Source organism: Aythya ferina (assembly GCF_964211825.1).
Source record: "Aythya ferina genome assembly, chromosome: 4".
In the NCBI taxonomy this organism is placed as follows: Eukaryota; Metazoa; Chordata; class Aves; order Anseriformes; family Anatidae; genus Aythya; species Aythya ferina.
In genome coordinates, this window is record NC_140300.1 from 12,775,363 (window position 1) to 12,801,094 (window position 25,732).

At 38.3% G+C, this 25,732-nt stretch overlaps 1 protein-coding gene across 1 annotated transcript in view; it reads left to right on the forward strand.

Annotated features, from left to right (window-relative positions):
• Window positions 1-25,732, forward strand: part of LOC311436119 (uncharacterized protein C4orf50 homolog) — an 81,243-nt gene that overhangs the window by 51,045 nt on the left and 4,466 nt on the right. The gene's annotated exons all lie outside the window — the stretch shown is intronic.

Genomic DNA, 25,732 nt, shown 5'->3' on the forward strand with positions numbered 1-25,732 from the left:
ATAGCTATTGAAAACCTGTGTAGGCTTGAAAGAGATACTTTTCTACAGAATGAGGGCTTGTAGACAATATTTTGATGGTTTGGTTGCATTGCTATTAATGGAGGATATACACTATTTGATTCATTATGAGAGAATATTTCTTTCCAACCAGCTGCTCCATCTTCCCCTATCCTAGTTCAGTGACTTTTGTAGCTTTCACAGTTAAGTTCAGTGTTTCCTCAGGTCTGGCCCATCATGCAGCTTCCCCATTTCACCTCCTCCAGAGATCCTACAACACTCTTAGTCATTTCTCAAATCTCCTGACAACTGGTTAGGTACTTGCTGAAGTATCTCATGTTAACCAGCATATATGTGCTGACTGATTCGGGATTACTTGTGCTTTTTCTGTCTTATGAAAAAAGAGACTCCTTTTAACTGCTGAAAGTGTGTTCTATAATCTATAATCAGTATATAAATGTAATACATTGTCTTCTTTATACTACTTCGGTATAAATGCAATATTAAAGGTACATGATCACCTGCCACTCTCACCTGTAGTTGGAAATGATGTACTCTTCTCAGTTCTTCCACATCTTCCTATGCATAATTAATTTAAATATATGCCTTTTCTGCTTTTCCATTTCTCTATGCATAGTCCAAATGAGTGTAACATCGCTACTTCTAGTCATTCTGTCATTTGGATTTATGCACGTATTATCTGAAATGGCTTAGGAACTTTTGAAAGGATGTTTTTTCCATCTTCTAATCAAGGGCTTGATCCTGCCTTATTAAAAACATAGTAGGACTGTTTTATTTACTAAGAGCAGTTTGCATAATAGCACAATACCATCCATAACTCGTGGTTTATGACAGATCTCTCTCTCTCACTATATATATATATTTGCATTTAGGAACAGCACTTTGGGCTGTTTAAATTGTTCTTTGTGTTTCATCATATAAGACAATGGCTGAAGAATTATTACTGCTTATGGTTACCATATGTCTGTATCTGGGGTGTTGGTTTTTTTTTTGGTCAGCATTTACAGTGTGGTACTCATGAGATTTTTTTGTGAGCAGAAATTCTGGTTTCATGGCTGAAGCCCTTGCTCAGCATTATCCTAAGAGCTGATTCTTTGAGCAGTTCCCTCTAAATCCATTGCTTCCTGAGGATTAAGTTGCACCTTACCGTGCAAAGCTGAAATTGAATCCAAATAACCCAAGCTGAGTTGAATGGACTCTACATATGGACACCAATTTAAAAGAAAATTTGAATGCATCAGTGCAGCTCCAAGCAGAGGGTGGCTGGCAGGAACCTGTGCCACTTCACCTATGCAGGAAGTGTTGAGTCAGGTTGGAGGCATTCCTATGGTTTTCTGTAACGCAGGGCACAGGCAACCCAAGCTGGCAGCTTCCTAAAAGACTGGAAATGTATCTTGTGCTGCAAAATAGAATGAGAGTTTCCTGAATGTCAAAGGTGTTTAATTATTTAAAGATGTTTAAGCAGGTCTGTTACCTAAACATGCATATGTGGAGGAGGGGGTAGAGGGTAGTGACGATTGGATTTAGCCTAATATAGTTAGCCTGGGCTGTAAGTTATTAAATATATATTACTCTCTCTGGTTGCCTTTTTGCATTCATTGGTGGGTGTGAAACAGAAGATAGGTCTGGAACCAGACATGAGAAATCTTTATTAGGACAATTTCTAGTCACCCATGTGAATATTGCAGCTATTCTATCATCAGAGAGGTTTTTGTATTGTTTGTTTCTAGGTTAGACGTAAGGTCTATTTGGCATTTGAGTCCATTTAATCAAATCATGATAAAGTAGATGCTATGAAACCGTTTAATATCCACCTAAGACTTCATGACCACCAAAGGCAATATCTATCCTATACTAAATCACTTAAACAAGTTGTGTTTTGCATACCTATTTTTATTTTGTGCATGTTTATACACAGATGAGGAATTGTGTAAGTCTGCTATGAATTCAGCAAGTGCCAAAGTAACCCAAGTCTTTGTTGAACGACATTATCTATTCTATCAATGTTTAATGTGGAGGAACCATTGAACCACATCATTTGATATAGATGGGTGTACTGCTCCTTGAACACCTCTAAAGCTGTCATTCTTTCTTCACATTTTAGAAGCGATGTAGGAGAATAAACACCAAATGCTGTGTTCTGATAAAAAAGGCATGAAGCAAGATAATAGTGCTTTGTATAGCACACACATGTTCCTGGCAGTTTTTCTGGAAGTCTCTTGGGAGCTCAGCGGGGCCCCTTAGCCAGTTGGTTGCTCAGGGGCTTCCTGGCACTCTGAGGTTGGTTCCCAGGACAAAACACATGACATGGGATGGCCCTTCTTAGATGCATTTAGCTTCTCCTGGGATTTGTGGTTCTCCCTGCAGTGAGCACTGAGAAGACACCTAGTCAGTCTCTGTAAGCAGTGGGGTCAGATTGCTCTTGGCAGAGTTACTGCTGGTTAGCTTTTTCCATGCATGTTGTTAGATCCAAATGCTGACACATCCTCTGAGTGTTATGGCAGTTCTTTAATGCCATTATTTGCACTTAAAGCTAAAGTGCACTGAGGTTAGGTTTATTTCTCTGAACTTAGAAACATTCACCCTGAATGCTATTCCAAACAAATTGTGTGAAATCACCACCCATGCTGCTTTGCCTATACATCCTTTTCCCCAGATGGCTTAATTGCCTCTTGTTATTTGATTCTGTCCATGGTCTAAATTGCATAGATCATTTGACCTCTTGTTTCTCATGTCAATACCTTGCATCTGTTCATAGAAATTCAGTGGCTTAACTTCTCTCACTGTTGATACCGGTTCCTTTCTCTGTCTTCCTACCTATGTGTCAACTGTTTGTGCGGGTGATATGATAAAGACAATGGAAATGCCATAAACAATATGGCCACATGATAAATTAGTTCAATTTGCCCATTTGGCCCCTCCACCTGGTCTCTGCTCCTGGGAACTCTTCAGCACACCGTGCCACTGAGCTAACAGCCGTCATTAAAAATACATCAGGCAAGATATTTTTTTCTTTTTCTTGTGAAATTCTCACAGATTCAAATCACCCCATTGTGGGTCCTATGAAGGGGGTAAGATTCTCTCAGGAGCCATTAAACATGAGCATTTTTGTGTCAAGGATAATTGTTAAAGTCCAGAATATTATTGCATTCTCTCCCACAGGAAAGGGAGAATATTTTTTTCAGTGTGATTTAACACTTCCAGTTCCCTAAAAAATTGCGATCATAAGCTTGAAACCATACAAATTTTTAGCATGAAGGAATGAATTTAGTTTTAAAACAATTTTATAACCTTTGTGAACTCTTCAATTAATAAGAATTTACTCATGAAGAGATAAAGATATTACTTTTCAATTGGTAAGAATTTAAGAAGTCCTGCATTACTCACAAGCAGTCTGATGCTTATGTGTAAGCTAACTCTTCAAGATTAAAACAAAATTCTGTGGTATTTCTCCTCTGTATTTCATTTATTGTGCCCTATATTACATACATACATACATATGTTACATTGCACCCATTTATTGTACCCTCTATTACATAGGACAAGCTCTGCTGCTGCAGTGAGGTGAAATCCTTTCAAATCAAAGGAGAAGTACTTATTTACTCCAACAAAAAGCAGTTTTAGTATTTTAGCAGAAAACGCTGCCTATAGAGTAGTATTGCTAAAAGGGCTATAGGAAACCAACTCATTTTACAATTAATATTTTTTTACTTTTCAGATTGTCTTTAAAAAAAAATCACAGTCTCTGTGTAACATTTTAAATCAGTGTTCAAACTGCTGGTGTCTCTGCCTTGGTTTCTGAGAAGTCAAGTGTTCAGTGCAGTTGTAGGAGAAAAGTCCCATGGTCTGAAGCTCAGTCTCACTCTGCAAAGCAACAGCCTGTAGCCAGCTTCTGTAAGGTAGCAGCAAGTAGGGTTGTACTTCCATATGAATGTTAATGCTGATATTTATCCTTTGAGCATCTCTGTGAGCATCCATGTTATTCTTGCAAAAGTGTCTTTAACTCAAACATATGCATGTTCTAACAAGGAGACTTTTTTTTTTCTTCTTTTTTTTTTTTTTTTTCTCTTTTAACTACAGAGCTTGTAAATTTTGGTAACTCAGCAGAAATACTAAGTGTTTTAGAGCCACTATGGTGTGGGTTTTTTTTTTTTTTTTTTTTTTTTTTTTTGTGTGTGTGTGTGTGTGTGTGTTTTTAACTAGAGCATCTGTTTATGATTCCTGATTAGATATCATGTATCTGATGAACAATGCTTCAGTGTCTCGTTAAAGGAGAGATCCAAGTGACAGCAGATGGATGGAGTTGGAGCTGGGACTAATTGTAAGGAAAGTTGATGGCTTTTGATTTCAGTTTTAAGTATCAAACGTCCTGCCATGGTTAACATGGAAAAGTTTGCCTTGAGAATTTAAGAAAATTAATATGTAAGGACTAGTGGGTTAGAACTACAGTGTGCTCAAAGTTTGGAGGATATTCTGAAATTTTGTTAAGAAATCTATGCTTTCTCTTACTGAAGAAAGTAAGAGGTAGAAAGTTGCATATTGGCAAAGAGTGGTGAAAAACAATGGCTAGGCAGAGTGTCTCTGGTAAACAGATTTTAGTCAGGTCCTTCCACAGTAATCCAAATGTCTTGGAAAGTTAGGTTTCTGCAGCACATGAAGCAAAAGAGTAAGAAATGATTTCCTTGACAAGAATCCCTAGTCTGTAAGATGTGACATCTGAGTTTTACTTTGGGTTTTGCTGCAAAATTGTTACACAGCGCTGGCTACTCGGAGATCTTAACAATCCTGCATAATACACATCCCAGAATGCAGATGGAAATAATAAATACTGCTGTTGCATACCCTGCATGCACAGGCAATATTAATTAAGCAATATTTGTTTATTTAAATGTTTTTATTGGTTCAGTTTTTGAAACACTCTGAAGTGCTTTTGAAAAGCCACCTCTAGTCAGCCCTTCAGTGGAAAGCTGTGGAAGATCCCTTTAGATTTAAAGAATATTTATGATATTGTAACTTTTATATATTAATAGATATTTAAGTCTAAAGGTGATTTCTACCTATGTCAGGGGGGCTGAGCATCCTTTGTACTGTTCCCTTCTTGCTGTTGCCTTCAGAGAAGCAGCCCTCCCTTTGCTACTCATGGACATGCCTCACCTGTTGAGTGTCTCTGTGCTCTGTGTGTCCAGGCTGTGCTTGTGTCACCTTAGAAATGAAATTGGTCAGCCTGCTGGATTATAAATGCAACACAAATTTACCCATTTGAAAGACAACCTGGATTTTTTTTTGTTGTTGTTGTTTTTACCTTTCAAATCAAAATGTGAAAACCATCAATTTCACACAACAGCACTAGTGTTGGTGACAAATATGACAAAATAAAATGAGACGATATCAATCCAAACAAATAAGAGAGGGATGCCTTTCTTGTTTATGTCATATTCCAGTCGAGGCAAGATAGTTTTACCCACTTAAATGAGAATCCAGTGATTCTTGTGATATACCCTAGATTAGTTTGTTAGGTTTAAGCTTATTTTTAATAATGCTTGTAAAGCTTTAATCAAAGCTCTTCACACAAGACTTTTAAAGTTTCTGATTAATTGAATAGCTTATTCAACAGAAGCAAATATAAGATTAAAAATATATATTATAAGACCCTCTCCAGCTGTTAATGGCTTTCAGTACATGGACCAGACTAAAGCTGTTCCAAAATCAAACCTGCCCAAACTTGTATGGTATGGATATTAGGCCCTTAACACCATACTTCTGCTCTGTTTGCTCCTATTGCACTTCATTACTAGCTAAAGGAGACCTAGCCATGACTTAGATATGTGAAAATTTTGGTGGCTTTTAGATGTCTTTGTAAATCACCAGAGGCGCTGCAAATATATCAATAGACATGCTCTGTGGCAGCAAACTCATTGTCAATGCTCTGTACCAAAAAGTTAAAAATTTGACTTAATAAAAATATTTCTACTTGCTTTTAAATATGTTTCACAAAATAGGAAAAGCCTTTAAAAGCGGGTATGTGCTAAAAAAAAAGAAGCAACAATAACAAAGCACCAAACCAACAACTACAAAAACACAATCAAAAAAAAATATTGTGTAACCGCGTACTTTTCAGCCATCTGCTAACATATGGTCTTTGTTCTTATAATCATACAGTCTCAAAAAACGATGGTGCTTTGGAACTGAAAAAAATATTTGCTGTTAACAATATATTACGTACTTACTTGCATGTTCTTAGTAGCAATAAAATAGCTCCTATTAAAGTCAAAAGTAAATCATACTTCGATACAATTAGCCAGAACCAAAGCTTAAATGAATACATGAACAATTTCCTTCTTGCTCAAGGTGCTATTCATAAAGCATTCAATTCTTATCCTTTACAACTAAGTAGAGCCTCCTTAGAGACATACAATTTTGTTTCAACATCAGGAGTATGCTGCATTATCAGTGGTTGCAAAAGCACTTTAATCTGGAGGTGACAAACAGGAAAGATTAATGGCTTCAATTTGTACACATGCAGCCAAGTACCACATTGATTCTTTAGCAAAGGCAGAACGGACATGATTGCTTGGGACTTAGGAAAGAAAATATTGACTTGGGTCATAATCTCAAAATGCATTCTTATATAGCTTAAAATATCACCATAGAGATAGGAATACTCTATGTACACCCTAGCACCATATCAGCAAAACTGCTTAAATGTGTGTTCAAAGGTATAAAGACATTTTGGGAACTGCAATAGAAAAAGGTACATAATTAAACATTATAGATAATCTGAGGGTTTAAGCAGGTGTTTAAAAATTGGAGTAGTTTTTATATCCTTGTTTTTACAAGGGGACAATTAAGACACAGAGTGGCCAAGTTACTTCCCCAGAATTTCCCAAGAAGACAGTGGAGGAGAAAGAAGCCGATGCAATTTTCTTGGGTCTGAGTGTCTGAAGCATGAGTGCCTACAAAGTCACCCTTAAAAGTTTCTGTACTGCTGCAGGCAGTGTCTTAGCATTGCTACTTATTGACACAAATGTTGGTACGATAGGAAAAGATGGAGTCACTGTACTAACAGGGATTTTTACTAGATGTTTTTAGATAGATATTTTAGGCTCTCTTAGACTAATTTTATTAAAGAACATCACTGAAACCTTTAACACAAGAATAATATATAAAGGTTTCAGGCAATACTTTGTTACATCTGTGGATAATTTTACTTGTCTGTTTGTTTTTTTAAAGACTGACTTTTTTCTACAGAAGATGAGAGATGGGCTGGTATTCAAAGGAGGGTTGCAGAAGTGATGTTGATACACTTTAATTGCTAGCCAGAGTGCTGTCTTATTTAATGAAACCTTTTCTGAAGCCAATTAAAATAAAAGGCTTAGAACACAGGAGGGGGCAAAGGGGTGAAGAGAACAGATGTACAGTCATATCAGCTAGAGAGATGTAATATTCACTTTCAAAAACAGGAGGGAATGCAATGGTGATTGGCCCCAAAAATCTATTCTCATTCTCTTTTACACTAGGAGCCCAGGAAGATTTTTCTTGTTGTTTGATATCTGTTACAAAAAGTGTGGTCTAAGACTTTATGAAGATTAACTCGTGACATGTGAGACCACAACCAAGAAAAGCTAAGCAGCATCCAGACCCCTGAGACAGTGTGACATACTCAGCACTTTTAAAAAGCAGGCCATTTAAATATAGCTGGTGGGCTAAGGAAGGCAAGTTTTAAAAATCTTAGCTAAAAGCCTTAAAATATCAAAGAGAAATAAATCTGAATGTTACAAGTGTGAAGTTAGACATATGGTGTGATGGTTTTTGGGTTTCTGTCAATTATGCAAGTTGATTGGAATTAAGTAAAACTCTCTTAATATTGGGGAAGTGATTGGACGGAGACAGTTTAACTGTTTCTCTCCCCTCCTTGCTGCCCCAGTCTTACATAAAAAATGGTGAGTTTATTGGTAAATGACTGTGGACTAACAATGGTGAATTTTTCACTGCACTTGTGAGGACCTATCCTTCCCATACTGTCTACAAATGGCAATAGAAGTAATTAAAAATAAAAATACAAGAGATACCCAAGTTCTTTGTTAGCTAAATCTCCTACAGTGAGAAATCAAACAAAGCTAAAAACCAACCAACTAAGCAAAAGTGCCCCAAAAATCCCAACTGTCCTTTGGATGACAGAGTTATTCAGTCCAAGAATCCCTTAAGCTGCTATCTTCTTTATGAGACTCCAAGGACAAAAATACTTTGGCATTTTGTGTCAAGACTATAGTGACGGAAGTTTCTTTTACTGGATTTAGTTCATCCCCATCAGTTCCTCCACTGATGTTAGTGTGGGGTTTCTTTGGTCTTTTTTTTTTTTTTTTTTTTTTCTCCCCTTATAGTGTATGGCTTTCAGGCACAGCATTTTGAAGCTCAATTTCTTCCTTCCTGAAAATAGAAAAATAATCCTGTTGCCTTTGGGAGAAGGAGTTGGCTCAGAGAAGAATTATATTACCATGACATATATAAAAAAAAATAATTAAAAATGAATTTGCCTGAGAGAGAACAATGAACATTTATTTACTGTCCTGTAAAGAAAGAATTTCGTGTCTATGTGGAAGGTTGCCATATGACATATATGCTATTTAAATCTCACTTGAAGCCCTGATCTGAATGAGAATTTCTTGCCTATCCTGAACCTGAAGCAGTTAAAAGGCAGATAAAGCTACCCACGCCTTTTTGATTTATGATGATATGTGCACACACAAGCAATTTGTGCAGTAGTAATGAAGGAAATGTAGACTAAAACTATGCATGCTGCCAGTCATTCTCATAGTAGGTGATCATGTTAATGACTCTCCAGCAAAACAAAAAAATTGCTGCTGTTCCCCACTATCTCCCTCCACAGTACATTTCCTTCATATGATGGTGATCCTGGTTGTGTGAACAACATTCATCTGGTCCTGCATCCAGGAGCAATGTCTCCTTTTGTCTTCTGAGGTAATATCAAGCAAATTTTTAATTTTTGTTTCGATGCATTATGAACTTGTAGTAGACTGCTGGCAAGCGTCTAGTTGAATGAAAGTTAGTGACCTCCTAAGAACCAGTTAAATATGGGAAAATAAAAAACAAATTGTGCTTGATGTTCCCTAAACTGGCTAGCTAGTTCTGAATTTGTTTATTTTAAATATTGTGGAAACATGTATAATCTTCAAATCTAGTTATGAACTCTAGTTTCTAACAAGATGCTATTAATTTGGCCAGCCATACTCTGAAATGTACTTCAGTCTTTGGACTTTTTGAAGTAGTTTAACTCCTTGCTAAACTGAAAATAGGAAAGAAACAAAAATCTTAAATGATGTTTTTTTAAGGTATTGTATCATGTGCTGTAGTTTAACATTTAAAGATAAACGTATTTCAAAAAGGAGATGGAAAGGGATAAATATAACATAATGAGTAGAGCATATATGAATTTCATGGACCATTAATCTTTAACGTTTCCTATTCAAGGCTGAAAATGCATTAATTCAGCTATCAGCTCTTCCCTGCTCTCCTGACTATGCAGGTCATACAGAGGTTGCTATAGTAACCTTGCATTACCAATGTAAAGACACCGAAGGATCTGGCTATCTATATAAATGAAGTAATTGAGGGTTTTTTGCAACCAGCACCCTCATTAATGTAATGCATAGGCCCTTCGAGAGAGTATTCAGTCCCACGTGGATTAGGCCCTTCACTTGTGGATTATGAGAAAAACTGGCACTTGAAGCCAAATTTTTGTAGAACAGGTCAGTAATCACAGAGGTGTCATTCACTGGGAAGGCCCTTACATGATGCCATGTGAGTCTCATTGCTGCAGTCTGCAGCCACACCATTAAAAGACAGTCCCAGTACTGATCCTACGTGTGAACGTGCCCCTGGGAAGCAGACATTGTTTTGATATTTCCAACATGGAGAAAAGGTGGTTTCTGTGTAGCTGAGGTAAGTTCCTGGTGCTGAATGAAATTGTTGAAGCACGTGACTTTGTATTATAGTAGGGACAAGGCAACTTCATCTTATGAGAGAAAATGCTAGATTACACCGTGGTTAGATAACAGGCATGGTTTCATGCTGGTCTATTGTGGGGACCTGTACTGATGACAAAGCGATGAGAAGTGGTACAGGGGAAGAAGCAGCAGATTTCTGAATCAGATTTACCTATGTGTTGAAGATTTCTGAGTTACACCCCAGCTGAAACTTTGCAGTATCTGGGTACACAAAGGATCCACGTGCATTCCCTAGGGGGAAAAAAAAATAAAATAAAATCTAACTTGTGTAGCTTTTCCTGTAGTGAGAAAGCTTACTTTTGTAGGAGTTGCTTTCTTGTACTGTGTCTCCTACTTCTCAGGAACTTGGGGAAACTTTGAGGCTTTTTCCCTATGTTGGTTTTAGTTAAATATGGCCTCTGGGTTCAAAAGTGATGGAGGGAGGCAGGTATGGGGAGGCACAGTAGTGGTGAATGCTCTGTTTCCATTGGAAACCAATCTAAAAATATGCATGTAGCCGCAGCTCAACTGTGCTACTACTTAAAGCTTTTGGCTAAGCCTGTGAAACAGCCACTGAAATAAAAGAATGAGTTAAAGTTGTAGTCTCTCATGAGCCTTCATTTGGCCTGCAGTCCTACAAAGGAAATCTCTCATTGCTTGAGAAGGGTCCCAGCAATTTTCCTTTTTGTCTGGCCCTGAAAAGCCAGATCAGTTTTGTGACTTGCTTTGTTGGGACTGTCAGCCCGCTCTCCAAGCAGGGCTAGTGCTGTCCTGACAGCTTTCTGTAGGAGAAATAAGGGAAGAAAGATTCTTGCATCAGCAATTCAATTTGCATTGCTTTCCCCCCCCTCCTTCCCAGCACAAAGTGGTTTTGTTCATGCTCAAGAGCCAACAAAAAAAATTTGTCTGTGCAATGAGCTCTCTGGAGAAGAGGAAAGGGGTAGACGATGTGGCTGGTGGCTGCAGGACACAAACTTCTGCATGCCCCCTTCTCCAGGCCACCCGATGAAGATGGTTTTTGCATTAGCCAGCAGTTGTCTTGTTTCACACGGCTGTGCAGCAGCTAATGAGGCAGCAGTTACTGGTTTTGCATCCTTGACAGAAGTAATTTAGTGTGGTAGTCAGGTGAGAACTTGAAAGAAAAAGGTTCTTTCACCATATTAGTGGGACTCAGGGAATGGCTGGGTATTTGTTTTGCTCACATTGCTATTTGTTTTTGTTCAAAACCCTTGGTGCTGGCAGAAATGTGGGAGATGTAGAGCAGTTAATCCTTGCAGCCACCACCCACCCAGGCATATCAAATTGGTCCTTACTTGAGCAGGCTGAATAACATTAGAGTTATTGAAATAAAAATAGAAGTTCTCTTAGTAGTTCCCTTTGGTGTGTAACTTCTGATGATAAAATAGGTTCTGATTCTGCAAAGGTCTTATTCACGTAGGAGTTAATCTAATTGCTTTTTTTTTAATGTAAGCAAGGATTTGCAAACTCAGAAAATTATCCACGTTATCCTTCTTCCTGTCAGCAATGAAGCAGATATACTGAATATATGGGAGTCTCTTGTGTCTATTAGTCTTACAAAAAGAGGTCTTGCAAGCAGAGAACAGCTGAGCACGTTTCAAGGTTTAGTTTACAGCATGAAGAAGGCCCAGGTACCCAGGGCAGTAAGGCACAAAACCAGATGGGTAACAGAGTGCCTTGCTCTGTGCTCGAGTCCCTTGGGCAATGGTGGAGGAAGATGGAAGAAATGTGTGCATTTATCACCTTTTGCTGCTGCAAATGGCAAGGATTTACATATTTTGAAGCAAGGAAGAAAATCTATTGTCTCCATGAGAAATGTAAATGACCTGAAAGTACATGGGAAGTGGTCTGGTGTCATTCTTTAAGAGCTGTGTGCTCTTTCTCAGGCTCAAGGCCATGCAGTTTGCAGGATAATCAGCCACATAATCCTCAGCAGCTTCATATGCTCAAGCAAAGGTTCGGGATGCAGAATATCTAGGCTAGCCTTCACAGTCTCTGTTAGCTATAATCATTTAGAGAACTGACTCTGGTGCCTGGTAGTGCAAGTTAAAACGTTGTCTCAGGGTTTGAATGGGGAGAAAGCAAGGTCATCCTCTTCCTTGCTGCTGCCTGTGCAGAGACATGAGCCATGGGAAAGCTGCCCTCCATCAGAGGAGAACACCTGTTGAACTGGCTGCATCCCAGTGCTGTCAATGAGTCTGGTGAAGGCATCACATGAATATCTGTTTATACAGGAGTGAGGAAGGGTGGAAGGAAATGAGGGTGAATGAACTACCTTATTTAGAAGCTCCCTGTGAGCTTGCCAAAATCCCTTAGCACATATCACTTAGAATAAAAATTACTTCTGGGTGTAAGGAAGATTTAAATTGTCTTTTCTGTATTGCTAAATAATGTTTACCTGGGGAGATACAACATGTAAATTATAAATGAATAAGAAAGAGCTGGTTATATATTAGAAGTATTATCTCCAACCTGAGGCCTTCAGTCAAAAGAGAAGGTCATCTGTTAATGTTAAAGAGCACAGCACCGGGTATTTATGTTTAATATTTCTTCTTTTTTGACTTGAATTTTCTTCATATCAACAGTGCAGTGCTTTTCTGAGGAGACATGTTCCATGTCTTCTTGTTAGGCTTCCTAAATTATATTATTCTGTGATAAATTTGTGTTTCATGAGATAGAGTAAGGATCTGTAGTGTGCTGAATGACTGCTCTTCACTGGTGTGTAACAACTCAGACCATGCACACATTAAGCCTCATTTCCTATAATCCATGTTCCTGTAGTGGAATTGAAACTTTTTTTTTTCTTCCAGAAACATTATTAAAGTATGCCTTACATCATGCTGAGTCAAACAGCAGTGTATAAGAGTTACTAATTAGCCCCAAGAAGCATCCCTTGTGCTTTGTTGAATGATAGAGGGTATATTTCTTAAACTCCAGACCTAATTTTTCACATTTACAAACATGAGGCCGGAATTATTTGCAATAATAGTCTATGATGTAGTGAATCTGAGTTATTTGGGAAAGGATTGTACTGAACAAACATGCTGGAGAAGGGAGAAGCATATGATCTATTGAATTCTTCTCCAAATATTACCAGTGAGAATGAGCGAATTGGAAGTAGATGGAGACTTGCCTCCTGTTTGCTGAAGTGAAGGAGGACTTGTGAGGAGGATAGGTACCTGTCCTTATGGGCCTCTGGGTTTGTCTTCCCACAAAGCAAGAAGGGATCTTTGAGACTTTGGTGTCTCCTGGGGCTGGAATGGTTCTATACTGCTGAAGCAGCAGAAACCATCCACTGATGAAGTGCATAGGCAACAGCAGTATTGCTGTTTAATTTAATGCCACTGTTGTAACTGCTAATTACAGTCTTTTTATGTTTTTTTTTTTTTTTTCCCTTATTGTTTTTTCATGTTTAAGCTGTATCATTACACCTAACAAAATGTTTGTTGTTACCTGCTGTGATTTTGAATAATTCATTGTATTAATATGTAGTTTGGGACCATCATATATTCTCTCTGGAGAAAACCAAAGGTTGCTTCACTGTTTTTGTATCTTTGAATTTGAATGGAAAGCAGGATTTGGCTCACATGGTCTTTTATCAGGGAGTTAATTTTGAATCAGCTGAATGAATGAAAGAAATTGCAATTCAGTTACAGCATTCACAATATGTGTGAAGTATTTTTATGAAATAGCTTGCTAAGGTACAAAGTAACCTGAGCAAATCAGACTAGGACGTTCACAAACAACTGTCTTGTACTTTCAGTTAATTGTTTCTGCAGATGTAGTCATTGACAATAATGTGTTTATCAGTGTTACTGCCACTATCAATGTCATTTGATTTTGTTTCCTTTTCTTAATGGTTGGGTTAGCCAAATCTAAATATAAAAATCTACTTTTTCCATTATAATAGGGATTTTTTTTCAGTGAGTTTTGTGAGTTGCCAAGGAAACAAGAAAACACTGAGGTAAGGTCAGAAAAATGGTGGCATGCCAACCATTGTTTCTCATTTTTTGGTCCCAGCTTAGTACCGGATAAATAATATCACTGAGGACTCCAGCTGTTAGCTGATACTGGCAGTAGCTTCTCAACAAAGACAGGTGTGGTATGTTTGTCTGGATTAGGAGAAAGTCAGTGGGAACACTTTGCCATGAAGGGTCACCATGTCAGGAAAACAAAAAAAAAGATTTTGTTTTCCACCCCAGTCCTGGGCTGGTTTATGTAGTAGCCTCATTGTGGCACTGTCCACTTGTGCTTCATTACTGTCTCGAGATTACATTGATTCCATCTCTTGTACAGTCTGTACCAGCCAAGATCTTTCAGAGTATGAGGCTGAAATCTTCTTTCTGGCTATCTTCACAGATAATTATAAAATGTTTTCTCATTTTCCAAATAATGAAAATACTTGTCCTCTGAACATGAAGCAGACTGGTTTAATGTTAATACAAAGGTCATTCCTAAAAGTTAACTGCTTTATAAATACCCAGATTGTTCCCTCCACTCGCTACAAGTTTGCAATCTGCTTAATATATGCACAGTCAGGAAAAAGCTGTAAATATAATGCTAAAAGCAGACACTTGTAACTATTGCTCTTGCCTTTCTTCAGCTTATGCAACTGTTTGCAGTAACTTGGTGCCAGCAGAACTGTTGCATCCTAGTACTTTGGGCTTAATTTTCTGTCTCCTGACTGCACTGTTCTCATTCCAACCCTCTTGAACAGATCTGTGTGAGAATGGTTTGCAAGACCAAGCCCATTAACTAAAAGCCACAAGTACATAACCAGCTGCTTAAGCCATCCATCTAGAAGTGAGCTCACCCATGAAGCCATGCCAGCTGAAGTCCTGGCTGAAAGCACCTAGTAACCAAATATTTTGGCCATAAGAAGCCCTCCCCTCAAATCTCATCCAGACAGATTACAGTATCTGCTTCTTCCCTTGCAAATTTAATTGAACTGAACTTCCCACTTCCAGGGGTTTTCCAGTGAGTCTGACCTATCTTTTATCTGTGGCTTGATGACAGGCATTCTTTTCTCATTCACCTATTCAGAGCAGAGCCTAAAAGGGCAGAGGTTATCTGCATCCGTGGCCTTCTCTCTGTAGGCACACCCAGAGGATCTCTGGTGGTAAATAGGATTCTTGCTCCACAGGCATGCAAGTCTGTAGAAGGTGATGAGGTAATCAAGGTTATCTCCAAGAGCTCCTTATAAAATTACAGGCTAATGCATTAACAAGCTGTAGGAGGGAAGGGTGTATTTTATAGAAATGTGGTCAGAAAGTCTGAAACTAATTGCTTAAAGTGGGTGGAGAAATCTGATTGAGTGTGATAGACATACAGATTTTTTTTCCTGTTTGCTGAATAGATACTGTTGTTTTACTGGGCTTAGTATAGCACTGCATATGTTAACTGAGCATAAAATTGTTCCTACTACTTGGGAAATGCCTGCTATTTGGATAATTTAACAGGCCATGCTCTGGATGTTATTGCACATGCGAATTTTCGAAGTTTTAGTTATACTCCTGCAGATAAAGCCACTGTTTTTTTGTGAACTCAGTATTAAATTGTTTTCCATATCTAGTGTCAATATTTTCATTTGTAGTAAAAATGGAAACAATTGTAAAAAGAAATGTGGAAGTTGTACCTATAGAATGTGTATTCTGAAAAGCCTCATACTCAGAAACAATGCTAGGGAATCCCCAGTTCACACATGCCACTTAGTGCAGGTGCTTCCAAGAGATGTCAAATGCTTGTCTGTCAACCAGGCTGCTAGTTTACATCCTTTATCCTATAATCCTAACCCTTTATGGTTTGTGCTTCATGGTCGTGCTGACATCTTGTTGGCTAGAAAAGTCTCTGCATCATTTTTGGTGCTGTTCTGGACATGGTCTTCTATTCTGCAGGCATGGGCTGAACACGTTGCTCCTAGTGCATCATCCTGCATTTAACCATATTAGAATATTTATAAGAAGCCAGAGGTTTCATTTCCATGCTAGCTGGAGATTGGAATTGCAAATTAGAGTTACCTTCTTGGTCTAGAACTGGGATTTACATAGATGTCTACATGTGTTTAATAGCTGAATAAAACATGTTATTGCGACTACAAAAGAGGGTCAAATTTGTTGTTCTCAAGTCTGAATGCATGCCATAGAGGTGCATTTACTTATTCCATGGCAGCACAAGTGCTGGGCACCTGCTGTTGATTTGTGTCCTCTCCCCTTCCCGATACCTTGTCCTTGTTTTAATGCAGAAAAGATTTTTACATCTAAGTGTGGATAGTATCTCCTTGGTGCTGTGTCCTGTGCAGAAGTATAAATTCCCTGGGCATTGCCCATAGCCATTTCAGAGGGGTTTCTGGTGGATGTATGACAAAATGGAGACGGTTATAGGAAAGAGCTGAGCAAGTAGCATCAGTAAGAAAATACGATGGAGTGAATACACAAATTAACAACTGAACTTAACAGAACATGTTAAAATACAACTGATGTTAATTAACTCAAAATCTTTTCTTTCCAGAAGCAAAACTGCTGTTGAATTGATGGGTACTAGGGAATTTTAAAAAGTGAAAGGGAAAGAGAGAGAGAGAGAGTGCCTCAGAAAAATAATTCATTGTGTCTAATTGTAAGCTCCAGGCTGGGAACATACAACAATTGCTGGTCTTTGGAAAATTGAAGGATGAGATTTTAGTGGGTCTCCTTTAATAGGAAAATAGGTGGATACAAGCCTTTGATGAACAGCACAGAAGGTTATGTAGCAGTCACAGCATATTCTGTCTTATTTGGGACAGAGAACCAGATGCATCACTGTTACATAAGCCTGCTGACCTGCATAGAGAGCTTTGTGATAATATGAATTTCAGAAAAATAAATCCTTCTCAACTTAGTCAATGCAAACATATAAAATTAGTGTCTTTTTGAGCTTTGTTGTTGTTTTCTCTGGAGCTGCACAGTTATATAGGTATGTTTAATGGGGAAAACCCCACAAAACACCTTATTACTTGAAGGGCTTGCTTTTGAAAGTAAAGACGAGGGGGGTGAATACTTGAGATAAGGAGGAAGAGTGAAAAGTCTCTGAACGAAATGAAAGTGCTATTTGCTGAGTGATAGGACAATCCATATGTTTAGGGGTCTGGATCATAAGACATGCTGTAGATCAGCCATAGTGGCCTATTATTATTTAAGTGGCGTAGAATGGAAAAAGATCGTTCCATTTTGCAGAGGATTTTGATAATTTTGATAAATTTAATTTGGCTTTATTCTGATTTGAAATGAAAGTGAGTGCGTGTCATCCCCCCCCCCCCCCCCCCCCCCCCGCCCCAAAATTCTTGTTTAAGTTAAGACCTGGAACTGGAAGCATCAGAAGCTTTGGGGTCCCCAGCTCAGGGCACTCTGTCTGCATCCTCTGACTGATGGGGATGCCAAGGAGTTGCCCATTTTCAGAGCTTCCAGACTCTTACTTCTTGTCCTTCTGCATGGTGGGCTAACAGGGAGCTGGCAGCCTTGGAGTCTACGAGCAGGGATACTCCACTGAGTTTCTTGGCAAGCTGCCTAATGAGATCTGTAGAAAAGCCAACAGCTTAGGAGCTCTGCAATCTCTGAGGCGATCCTGGAGCAATAACTTTTTTCAAACTCCCACTCCCTGTCAATCTGCCAGCAGTGCTGTTGAAGACCAGGGAAGAGGACCTGGCAGGAAATCAGGCGTGATTTCTGCAGCCTCATCAAAATCCAGTGTTCTGTGAAAAGTGTTTCTGACCGCTTTTAGTACCCCCATGTGAAAACCCCTACATGCCAGCACCTGATCATGGAGGTCCTGCAGCCCCTTGCTTTAGATATAGTGCATGCAAAACTCAGTGAGGAGGAAGAGAGGATAAAGAGATGTGTACGTCTTCCTAGTGGCTCTGCTAGTTTGGGATCATCTCTGCGCTGGTCTGGGATTTACTGGTTATGCCCATATATAACCATATGCTGGGTCAAGCAGCAGCCTGGAAATCAACTCCTTGCCACCCCCACCTTTACGTAGCTCTGTAGCTGGGATGCAGGTCAGCAGCAGCTCTTCACATAGTGCCAGGCTGCCTGTACTCTGATGGCCTACAAATCCTCATTTTCCTTATGGTATTTGAGGACGTGTATTCTAGGAAGCCTAGCAGCTGATATGATGGTACTGCAAAGGCAGATGAAATATGTGTTGGCACCCTGCACTTTTTCCCCTGCTTACTTTATGGCTGACCTTGAAGTCTGTGTCTGAGTAGAGATATTGGTCCAGCACAGATAGAATTGTCTGGGCACGTGTGTCCCAAGCATGTACTTAAAATTCAATAGATGTCCCCAGTATAAGTTATAGCAGCCTAAAGCCTGCTGTAATTTACACTTATCCACAGCTACAGAGTGACATTTCAGCAGTCAGAGGTCCCTGGAGGGTGAGCATGTTGTCACTTTTTCCAGCCACGGAGCAGGAGGATGGTAGTACAACAGACTTTGAGGCTCATGATGGCCCCTGTAGGGTGAATTAGGACTAATGATGCAATGCAGAGCTGCCCAAATGACAGAGAGAATCTGGGACACTGTGTTCATTTTGTCTGATTTCCAAATTTTTCAGTGCTCAAGGGGACAGGAATGTAAAATATTGACTTCTTTCTATGGAGGTCATATGCTGAATGCTGAATCCTCCACTACAGGGGTAAAGCTTGACCAGGGAAACTTGTTTTGCCTCCGTAAATATTGATGGGAACAACATATGGTTTTCTTTCATCAATATATTTAAAGCAGTTAGATTTGGAATAAAATCATTTATTAAACTCTGCAGACTTTAGATCGCTGCCTCTGAGCAAAATTTGGTGTTGGTCCTTAAGCTTTCCAGGTGACTAGGGGACTGTCCGGCTGACCTGTGGGGTGTCCAAGGCCCTACACCCACTGCCTGCAGCAGACAAGGCTGTGCAGGCTGCCTAACAAATCTTCTGCAGGCTGGTCTGGCAGCAGGTTGAGGAAACAACCACAGAAAGCCTATGATTTCCCATTGATTTCTTATTGTAGTGATACTTTTTTGATTGCTACTTAAAAAAAACATCCTGCCTACTCTAGCAGTTATTCTGGCTTGCAACAGGCCTTTGTAAAGATAAATCAAAATAAAAATAAATAAAAATTTCAAATGTTTGTGTGCTCCTGTCTTCCCAAGCTTTTGCTGTGGTGTGCAGAGCATCTAGAAATCCTTATCTCAGATGCTACCTTATCTGTTCTGGATGAGCATACATCATTTTCCCCTGCATGGCTGAAGGGGTAGTGAGATCTAAAATGCCTTGATGAAATGTGAATTTACTTGCCCATTTTTCTTATGCTGACAGCAGCGAGGCAAACCTGCTGATCAATTACTCGTATGACTGTGCATTTAAGGAGAAGATATTTCTTTGTTACTGCTACAGCTCTGCTGCAGCAATTAAAAAAAAAAAAAAAAAAAAAAGTGTTTAAGGAGGTCACAATAACTCTTGAAGTGTCTTTGGTGACTAAACATTATTCTCTAAATATTCAGTGTTGCTGATGATTTTTCCTGGTCTCCTGTGAGTCATAAAATCTTGTCTTATATTGAGTGAGCCATTCTTAATGACCTTGACTTTTAAAGAAAATGTCTGTGACTTTCCCTAACTCAAATAATTTAAATGAATGTTTTTTTCTGAAGGACGTTTGTGGTGTTTTCCAGATCACCAAACATCCTGAAGGACAACGGCAGCCCCACATTTGCAGGCACAGTGGTGCTCTTCCCATGACAAAACCCCTCTGGCACAAAGGTTGCTGTGGTGTAGATGAATGCAACCCTTGGTCTTCTGGGTAGCTTTTACCCATGGAAATATGAATATGTCTGTCTGGGAAGATCATCTGGTAAAGAGACAGCATTCTCCTGAGACTGAAAGGCCCAGATGGCTTCTACTTCCAAAGATGTTATGTTTTCCTGCTCACGTGTACTCTTTTCTGCCAGCAGGTCTTTCAAATGTTATGGTTGCACTTACCTCCTTGGCTTCCCCAGCATCGCCCACAGACCCACTCTGAGGCACAGGGTTTCCCCTCGTTGTCTGTTGATTCAGTTTACAGTGCCTTGCTGCAAGGAGGTTGAATCAAACCCAGCAAATGAAGCATGGTTTTTTACAGGCTTTGTATCTGTTACTTGCTCTAAGTACATCTGTTCCAGTTCTGAGAAAACTGAATTGCACATTAGTGGCAGAATCTTATCTTTAAGATTATGATGTTAGGGATATCTCTCTGAGAACCTGTAGGGAAAAGGAGTGGCCCACCAGCCCCAGAGGTTTGGAAATAACTGAGCTGATTGTGCTTCTATTTGCATGTTTAGGGGTTTTAGGGCTGCACAAGTGTTGTGTGTCAACCTGGGTGGAAGATGTTCATCACTGAAATAAACACTGTGTGTTCTAGTTGCAACTGGATGTACTATGGTGCTAAAGCACACACATAGTGCCATACTGCTGTTGTATTTGAGGGTGCTGTGCTCTTCTTGTATGAGCCTTTAAATCCATTATAACTGTCTTAATGAGAGATGTAAAGAGACGTAAATAACACCAAGTTCATGTCCTCAATTTACCTTAGGATGAAAAGACCCCATACATTAATAAGTGTCAATAGATTTTCAAGGCTAGTAAAAGGTCTGGAGTGTATAAATGGAGTGGTATCTGTAAAGGAAAATCAAATCAGTAAACATCTTCCTGTGGAAGATGCTTTGAAAATAAAGGTGGTTTAATTGCTTCTTATTGTAAATTGGAATAGGGCCATTCCTTAACTAGGACTAGCACTGGGTGAACTCATTATCATTAAAAAAAAAAAAAATCCAGCTGGTTTTATCTTTTGTCTGTGTGTTTCTCAACAATCTGTGATCAGACTTTAAGGTTTCTTAGTTTGTCATTTCCAATTTTTGGACTGCTTCATACCAGCATGTTTCACACTAAGCTCCTTGGCAAGCTGGCTTGCTTTGGCTGCATTTTCAAGACTATGGGTTAGAGAATGATCTTGTAAGTTTACGTGTTACTGCTGCCTGCCTGCAAAGTTCTGGAATATTTGATAAGCAGGAGGTTAGGAATTGGGATTCTTCTGTAAGCATTAGTCTGTCAAAGCTGGGTGTCTTGCATCAGAACAAAAAAAAAGTATTTGCAAGGATGTTATTTTAGAAGATATTTTTGAAAGCAAATATGCAAATATATTATATATATTTTATATATATATAGTTTTGTCATTATTAGAAGAAATAAACTTCCAGGATGGTGCTCAGCACAGAGGTGAATTCAACTCTCCATGCCCATTTGTGAGATTTAAATTTGCAACACCTGGTCACTGTGGTTACCCAACCCCAATTAAGACTCCTAAATTGTCCAAAGAGTGTGAATATGAGTGTGTGTTATGTTTTCCTGAAAAGTTACATACTGTTAAATAGCATTTCTCATATGTTTTATATTGACCAGATTCAACTGTTAATGAAAGTAATGCATTTTGCATAGAATTTGATTAAAACAAACCTCATTCATCACTGCATGAATTAATTTTTCCCAGAATTACTCTGTTAGTTTGAAAAGAAATAAACTGACATAAATCCAGAGCAACGATGTTGAATCAGATCTATAAATATAACACAATTTAGTATGTAATACCTTTATTAAGTACAAAAAATTAGACTACCATGATTTCATTTTCTAACAGAAGATAATATAATTTATTTATGGTTTCAAGCAGCCATGGCTATTTGGTTGTTGGTTTGTGTTTTTTTTTGTTGTTGGTGGTGGTGGTGGGTTTTTGGTTTTTTGTTTTATTTTTTTCCCGTGGGATGCAATTGGCATAGCTTTTCCTTTCCTCTGAGATATAGCCAAGCTCTGTTGGCCTTTAGTTGTAATTGGGATCAATATGTCTCCATTCAGATTTTAATGAGATTCACACCTCTTGAGCTCCAACATGAATCCATCAATTAAAAATTAACTTTATAAACAGCAAGTTGTGAATGAGAAGACCACATCAAATACTATTTGATTTTCTTTTTCCAAGTACAGAAATCAAACATTTTTGTGAAGATCAGCATGCTTTTGGTTAAACAACGTTTATTTACCAAATGGCTGAGGGATCCCGTGTGTATTGTGGTAAAAAGCAGCTTTGCAACATCTTATTTCCTGCAATCTCTTTCACCAGTTTTTCTATATTCAGATAATAAAACTTTGTCTAAAAAAAGAAGTTTATATTATGAAATCAGATTGTACTATGAGACATACATGAAACAATTTATGGTAGATCATTTTTTATTAAGACATATGCCACAGACTTTTAATTTTCTGTAATTAATAGAAATTATAAAAATGACTGGATGCTCATGATTACATTAGTCAGACCAAGTAAATTATCTTTAACTTTATTACCAAATGCTGAAGAACATCACAAGCCTTCATGCCTGCCATTTTCTCTCATTTGTGCCGCTGTAGCTCCAGAACAATGGTAAAAGCCAGTGGTGCTTCAATGATACCAAAGAGGGGATAATATGTGATGCTTAGTAATGGCCAAAACAGAGCAGAGTAAATATTTTATATTTTGCAGCATACATTATTTTCAGGTGTTCACTGTATATTCTTCAAACGTTTGTTCACAGATTATATGCATGTCCTTGTTGGATATAAAGACATGTTATTAATTCCTTGAATTTTTCACTTTCTTTCCTTTAAATACTTCTAATAATAATAACAACAACAAAAACACAATGGTGTACCATTGTGTACATCTGTATATCAGAGCTGAGGCATAAAGCACTCACTGTGTATTGGTGACTTCAGGTCTTTGATGTTGTGTTAGTTATTATCAGCAAATATTCCCAGTATGCATTGGCTAAGACTAGTCAAAAAGCAGAGTGATACTGTTGGAATTACATGATGGTCCACTGCCTAAATTCACCTCAAATACTTGGAAAGCTAGCAGACATCATTTTGATATGCTTTTTACAGAGGTATCACAAGTTTTCATGCTCTCTTTCAGAGAATCAGAAGAAAATTGTGTCCTTCCTATGATCTTACAGTTTCCTGAGACTTAGTGCATGATGAACAAGGATAGATGGGTATTGTACGGAGCAGATAGAACAAATAAATCCAGGCACTACACAGAGGTTATAAAAGATTGAAGAACATCAAGTGGGCACATGAAAATGGATCGCTGATCTTTGCTATGTTGGGAATGATTCAACCCTGGCTTAGGCAGTGGAGCATATTTTTATTTTGTAAGGTTCCCTTTAAGGCTTCAATGTCATGAAGAAATCAGTTTTGTTTAATGACCTTCTGCATTAACAGTTCTTTGTGCTGGTGACTGAAATTGATTTTGCTCCCTTTGTGATGTGGAGGAGCATGAATCCAGCCTCTGCATCGCTGCTCAAGCAAGTGCTTTAGCCATAACAAAGAACAGGAAGCCAGCAGATTTCTGAGCACCAGAAATACCCATGCTGAAACTTATAGGTTCACTGTTGATAAAGACTCAGCTGGTTTTTAATCACTGTGAAGCCCTGCTGGAAACTGCACCTTTGTGCTTATGCACTGCACATGCTTGGTTGATACTTTTCTTTGGTACAGTGACATCATGAAGACCTTCTTTATTTGCCTCAAGCATTTCACAAAAGAGATATCCTCCCTGACAAGAGGAATTACAAAACAGTTCAGTAGTCATTTACTTTGAGTAAATATTACTTAGAGTTAGATAAGTGGTATGAAGAAAAAGAAGAGGAGGTGGGTGAATAATAAATATGTCAGGAAAATAAGACTGCAAAAAGAGCTGGAGTGGAGAATAAAATGAGGGATAAATAAGTTCATATGGGAAGGAACAATGAAAGTAACATGAAAGAGAAGGTGAAGAGTGACAAAAATAAGAAACTTAATTGATTATTAACTTTGAAGAAACAAGCTATACAAATGGAAAGAAATTTATGCAAATAATGACTTTAAGACTGTAAATGCTCCCAAGTTTTGCAGTGCCTGTTTCACAAATATCCATTAATGTTGACTTTAGAAAATTGGAGAATTTGATTTAAATTTAAATTGGTGGCTGACAAAAATGTGGTCACTGAAGTGAAAACAAAACAAAGCAAAACAATAAAAAAAAGTATGATCATTGAATTAATGAAGTTTGAATCAGACTCTATTATTCTGGCCATACCAGTTTTCAGACCTGATACGTTAAGAACTGTTTTCCCTTTGAAATAGTCAGTAAATACTGGCAATGATGGGTGGCTCCTGTGCAAGCACATGAAAGGCTGAAAGTGCAAACTCTCTATCTTCTAAAATAAGATGAGTTTTAGGAGGTCCTAGGGACTCATCTCTCTGATCCTGTATAGTTTCTGTGTGAACTGACAGGATAACAGAGAAGAGATTTTCTGTTAGTGGAAGGCAAGGAACAGGAATATGTTCCTGACTGGTAGCATTAGGTGATGGTTGGGCTTGACTCATGGGTCTTTCCCAACCTAAATGATTCTGTGATTCTTTAGCCTAGTACCAGCAATCTTGTAGCCTTCCCTTTCTTCACCTGAGGACAAGAATAACCTGCAATAACCTGCTTGTTGGCAGTACAGCTTAGGGCTCTATGTGACCATGAAAAGAGAGGAAACTCCAAAAACTGGTTTGGATACACCTACAGCAGATATAAAGTGTAATATCTTAAGAAGTCTGCAGAAAGCTTCTGGTGTTTTATCAAATCAGAAATAGGTCTGAACACCACCTTCTGATCCAAGATTCTGTACTCAACTAGTGAAGTTGAGTACAGAAGGACTGATTTCAAATCTCTTATCTGTAGGATTCACAGTTGTGCTCTTGCATGGCCAGCACACTTCTGGCTCAATTACTGTCTCTTGCATACCCTATTGTTTTTGTTTCCTACAATATCCCACATAGCTTCTTCTCCAAAAATTATGGCCTCCCCAGTATTATTTTGCCTCATTCTGCAAGATATTTTTTCTAGTTCTGTTCTTCCTCTTCCTGCTTGGAAAAGTTTTCCTATCCTAAGGTACAAGCCATAAAGGCTTTTTTTTTTTTTTTTTTTTTTTTTTCCCTCCCAGTTTCTGATTTTATTCTTTGGGACACATGGGAGGTGTTTTATTAATGACAGTAAATTACTATTACTAGCTGGCTATTATAATAACGATTACAATATATCAATGTTTTAGAATTTTGTATGTGTATATCATTTCCCATGCTCTTGATATACTAAGATGTATGTTTCTGTAACAGATATGATGTTTTAGCTAACAAATGCAGGCAATGCATCACTGATGTTATTTAACAGTAATAATGATTCCCCATTGGAAAATGCAAAGCCAGACTTTGAAACTTGATATTTGAAGGAGGATTCAAATGATGAATTTGAAGTTATTCTGGGAAGAGGCATAGAAATAGAGTTTACTTGGAAGGTTGGATTTGTGATGGTTGTCATCCCTGGAATGAACTTTATCCAAAAGTCTATTTCTGTGGATCCCAGCTAATGCTATGAAACAGTGTTGGGAAGATGGCAGGAATTGTTCTTTCTCATATTGATAAATGGATGAGAGGAATTTGTTTACAGGAAGAAGTAGCAAAAGTATAGGATATACTTTTCATCTTAAAATCAGTGAATCATGGGAGAACATCTTGATGTGTTTAAAACAATTCAGTTTCCACAACGTGTTCTCTTAATGCTGGAATTATTGTGTTTTTATGGAAGCAC